The sequence below is a fragment of the Sinohyriopsis cumingii genome, chromosome 18 (genome assembly GCF_028554795.1).
Source record: "Sinohyriopsis cumingii isolate HCF-2022 chromosome 18, ASM2855479v2, whole genome shotgun sequence".
NCBI lineage: Eukaryota > Metazoa > Mollusca > Bivalvia > Unionida > Unionidae > Sinohyriopsis > Sinohyriopsis cumingii.
The window spans coordinates 62625013-62630504 of NC_142978.1; the positions used below are offsets into that span (position 1 = coordinate 62625013).

The 5492-nt window shown below is 35.6% G+C and overlaps 1 long non-coding RNA gene across 1 annotated transcript; it reads right to left on the reverse strand.

Annotated features, from left to right (window-relative positions):
* Positions 1-427: 427 nt before the first annotated feature.
* LOC149776776 (uncharacterized) lies at positions 428-4813 on the reverse strand. The gene is made up of 4 exons (XR_016416286.1): positions 4701-4813; positions 3396-3526; positions 2847-2984; positions 428-512 (listed from the first exon to the last, which is right to left on the reverse strand). It is a non-coding gene; the product is annotated as an uncharacterized LOC149776776 (long non-coding RNA).
* Positions 4814-5492: the final 679 nt, after the last annotated feature.

Sequence of the window (5492 nt, forward strand, 5' to 3'; positions counted from 1 at the left end):
TACAGTAATTGCTTGGTAGCTTTATGGTGGCACAGTGCATCATGGATACAATTACGGAGATTCATTAAGGTGTATGATATTAATATGCGGTCTGAAGAGCACCTAGAACGTGATGCAGTCGTGTACGAACTCGATTTAAAAGACTGACTTTCTTCTTTAATTGATAATCCGTACAAGTTAGTTCTGGATGGACGGACGGATAGATAGATAGATAGATAGATAGATAGATAGATGTTTATGAAGATAAATAATACCCAGCTGAAAGATCGTAGATTTGGAATATAGGAATAATTCTACCAATTGCCTGTGGAATTAGGCTGAATTTAACGCAGGCCCTTTAAGATATATGCGAGTTTTGGCTACAGCAGGAGCATGCCAGACACTGGCGTGAGAAAGAAAACACAACAAAGGATCTATAGAGATGGACTTTAATTAGAAATATGGACCATAAAATAGTACCAGGCGTTTCATTTTGCACGAGACTGGGCGAAAATGGCACCAAAATCACGACCCTGAAAAGTAAATGCATCATATATGTAATATTTTTTTTAATTAGTTTCAGATAGTATACGCTTTCTTCAGATAAATATAAAATACGTTGTCTTTTTTTCTCTTTCTGAGACTGACAGACTAACTCTATAAACATAGTCCCCGCCAAATGATTTCTTTTGTGCATCGAGGTTGCAGTCTACTACTTCCTAAAGATCATCGAACGGTGTAACACAGCAGTCGGAAAGAAAGAGCGGTGCAGGATGCAATCATTTCCTTCACAGAATAGTTTGTCAAATCCAACCGTAGCGAGTTTACATCTTATCAGAACAGTAAGTCCATTAGTTTTAAATTTAGGGCTCAAAAGACATACAAGTTTTAAGGACATGATCGATATTAAATCGATACCTAATTTTTACTCTATTTTTACTATTAATTGAACTTTCATGCATTGTATGGCACCATGTCATTGTCAGTATTGCATCACGCTTGAAATAGCCTAACTTTTACTCTAATATTGATAAAATATTGACATGTCTGGACTTTTAATCTTGCCTGTATGTGTTGTTGGACTTTTGAGACATTTTATTGTTTAATAGCATATTTGGATTACACATATTTTTTTAATGGCATGTTCGAATTATGCATTATTTTAATGGTAGGTTTGGATTATGCATTATTTTTAATGGCATGTTTGGATTATGCATTATTTTCAATAGTAGGTTGGATTAATGGTAGGTTTGGATTATGCATTTTTTTAATGCCATTATTTGGATTTTTTATAATGGTAGGTTATATTATGTATTATTTTCAACGGTAGGTTTGAATTATGCATTAATTTTTACGTCATGTTTGGATTATGCATTATTTTTAATGGAAGTTTTGGATTATGAATTATTGTTGAATATCATGTTTTACTTGTGCATTAGTTTTAGTCACATGTTTGGATTATGCAATATTGTTTAATAGCATGTTTGCATTGTGCATCAATGTTTAATGGTATGTTTGGATTTTACATTATTTTTGTCATACCTTAAGACACTGATGGTCATTGCCTATAATGTTTACGATTATTTTAATACAGTGTCGTTCCAATTTACTAGAGTATGATTAAAAATAAATGCATTAGGTAAGGTTTTCAGTTTTCAAACGCAATAGATTTGAGGCTCTAATGTAAATCAATACCAAATGATGAGGATGGAATTGCAAGTAAATCATTCTTGCCGTTTTATATACCCAACTACGTGTCCTGTGAATGTAAATATTGTTCCTGTTTGTCTTTCTTCCCATTACAAAATAAGCATCCTAACGCTCTCAGGATGCAATAACGCACATGTAATGATATAATGTAATACGAATGGTATTGCTCTCCGAATGATTGAATGTTATACGTATCGTAATGCTTTCCAAATGCAATAATATTCTCCGAATGATTGAATGTAATAAGTATCATAATGCGCCCAGAATGTATGAATGCAATGCGCATCTTGATGCTTTCCGAATATTTGAAAGAAATACACTTGTAAATGCAGTAAATATCTACATCATATACGAATGATTGAATGTAATGCGTATATTAATGTTCTCCAAATGACTGTTGTTGTCGTGGGGTTTAACGCCATTTTTCAGCACACAATAGGCTATACATGGCGGCCAGTATAATGGTGGAGGAAGAAACCGGGAAAACCCCGGAAAGAACCACCGACCCACGATAAGCAACTGGCAAACTTTCTCATATACCCACATTGGCTGAATCCGAGACTCGAACCGGCGCAGACAGAGGTGAGATGGCAGTGTTCTGTAACGGAGAGCGCTTTAGACCACTCGGCCACTCGGGGCGCCTTCCAAATGACTGATTTGATGCAATGCGTACAATTGTTTCAAGGGGGTGAAATATAGAACCAATTAAAACAATAGCTTGAAGATATCCAAATTTCCATGGACCGCTCCGGTGGCCTAAGCGGATAGAACGTCAACATCATATGCGGGGGGTCGCAGGTTCAAACCCCGGCTGAGTCATACCAAAGATTTATAAAGTTGGTACTAGCAGCTACCTCGCTTGGCGATTAGCATTAAGAGTTTAGTGATAGGACTGGTTGGCATGATGTCAGGATAATGTGACTGGGTGAGAGATCGTGCTACATGTCTGCGGCATGATGTCCGAGTGCTAGACATCACCGTGCACTTCCACGATGTAGACATCGTAGCCATATGACTGAAAACTTGTTCAAGATACGATACAAATCAGAAAACACACACAGACACCAAATGTACGCAACGTATGATACTGATAATGTTATAGTAATGCGATTATGTATCCAGATGTGTCGGTGGTTATTTTCCTAGGTGACACTTACCAATAGCTTCTGAGTCAATGTTTAGCCCAGCGTACACATTGTTCAACGTGTATGCCAGGTTATCATTTGTCGCATTGACTCGCCGTGGTCTGTTCATTTCTCCACGAAGCAAGGGCAGAAACGCAAGAAGGAAAAAGACTAAAATAGAAAAACTTTTTTCAACTAGATACAAAAATCGTTTTAGCGAATTTAAAAAAAAGTACAATTAGGCATTTATTTCAATTATATAAAGCTATATATACCCAACAATGTAATTTTAATTTCTTATTTAATGCAATATCTGTCCTAGATATGGTACAAATTACTGCCTAGATAAATCAACACGTATAAAGAGGAAGTTGGAAACAATAAATTATTATTATTATTATTATTATTATTATTAGTAGTAGTAGTAGTAGTAGTAGTAGTAGTAGTAGCAGTAGTAGTAGTAGTTGTAGTAGTAGTAGTTTTTAATGGTTTTATGGGTGGTAAATTGACTGAAAACAAACAGAAAGCCGAAAGAAAGAGAGAGAGATAAAGAGGTGGGTTGGTGGAAAAGAGCATACATACGGGGTATGGCTGCGGTTAGTCCTAATCCACTGTCTAAATCGTGCACAATTATGGATGGTTTGAGAAAGCCAGCCTGTTCAGATACTGAGCACATCAGCAACAGAGCAACCAAAGCTGTCCAAGACTTCATCCTGGATTGAGAGATGTATAGCTGTTAAACTGAGTGGACGAAACGCGCTCTGATAATACGAATCAGATACAGGGAAAATGAGTATCAGAGATTGGCAGCGAGTTGTGAAATATTATCACAGAACTGTGAAGTAGAATATTACAGAGACAAATGTATGAAAATGAGTGTCAGAGAAAACAAACCTGTTATACTGAGCACCACAAACAGGTTTGTGCAAGCACGTTATCAGTGACAGAGACAGTGCATCGCCGACAGAAATTGTATATCAAACTGAATATGAAAGAAATGCATTTTTGAATCGTTGTGGTGTTGAGGAGCAGAAACAGAGTCTCCTAACTTAATGTCAGAGACCAAAACCAATGAAAATATCCAAGCAACGCGTATATACCGGAATCAACAGGACATAGCTCTGACCTGATCAGTGAGAGATGAGAACGATAACTGGTATGGAATTTCTTTGACAAAGTATTGCATTAAGTTGATTGTTACGTGTATGCCATCTAGATTTGACATATGTTGCTTATAGTGTGTCCTTCGGCATCGCTGATATGCGAGCTTGCTTTGATAAGGTTTGAATGAATTGTCAACAATGACGGTCAAAGTTGTTTTGCAGGTGGTGAAAGGGAAACGAAGCAACAGGTACAAAAACCAGGATGAGCAACACGTAGATCATATCTGATTCGAGAAATATCAGAAAGGTAACCAACACGAAATAAACATAAATCATTTACTTTTCTCTGCTGTGCTTAAGTTTCTTATAAAAAGAAAATATATCCTCTCGCACTATTGCAGAGCAAAGCATTCAGCTTCCATGGGTAGCAAATGTCTTCACCGTTGAACCGTTACATGCAGTAACATATATAATTAACATGAAGACTGGAACCAGATATATAGAATGCGTCTAAACCGCTGTAAATAGTTTGAAAAATGTGTATTAAAAAGTCAACAAATCAAAGAGAAATATATGTAAAAAAATATTTAACCGTCAAACATTTAAAACATTCATGTCATTATTAAATATAAAGAAAATAAATGCTCATAAGTAAATGATAAAGTAATCTTAACCTTTTATGACAACGGCTGACTTTAGATAAGTGAAAAATAAAATATCAAATGAAGCTTAAGCAAATTATACGCCAAACAACAGAGAAAAGATGAAGTCGCAGTTACCTTACCCGTTTTACGATAAAACAAGCGTAAAATACTTTAAAAATAAAAGACGCTTTCGCTCTGTAAATGTCTGTCCAAGCTGCAAGTAAATGAGTTTGGCCAATCTCAACGCCTCCTGACAAAACTTTCCTTTACTTTAATTTAATCAAAGGAAATTGGTTTGCCCAATCATGTGCTACTTACCCTCCGGCCGTTTCAAATAAAAAAGTGTTTCCTGATATTAATATTTCATCCAATAGTGATATTGAAATACGTAATTTCCTTCTTCCTCAATTGCAAATTTGCCCCATAATAGTGTTCTATCCTGTTTTAGTCTCTGGGCTAATTCTTTAAGCCCCCAGTGACACACACACACACACACACACACACACACACACACACACACACACACACACACATATATATATATATATATATATATATATATATATATATATATATATATATATATATATATATATATATATATATATATATGCGTGTGTACATACGTACCTACCTACGTATTGTTCGTTCGTACGTACACAACTACCTACCTACGTACCTGCCTGCCTACCTATCTACCTGGATACATACATACATACATACATACATACAATATGTACGTTCGTACGTAAGAACATGCATTTCAAAGTTTTGCATAATTTTACATGATTGTATATGACACAGACATATAAATGCATTCATACGTAAATAAGTATGTACATACATCAATTTCGCATAATTTTATAATGTCGTGTGTAACACAGACATCCACATTCATACACAATCATACATATCACAGTATACATATCTCA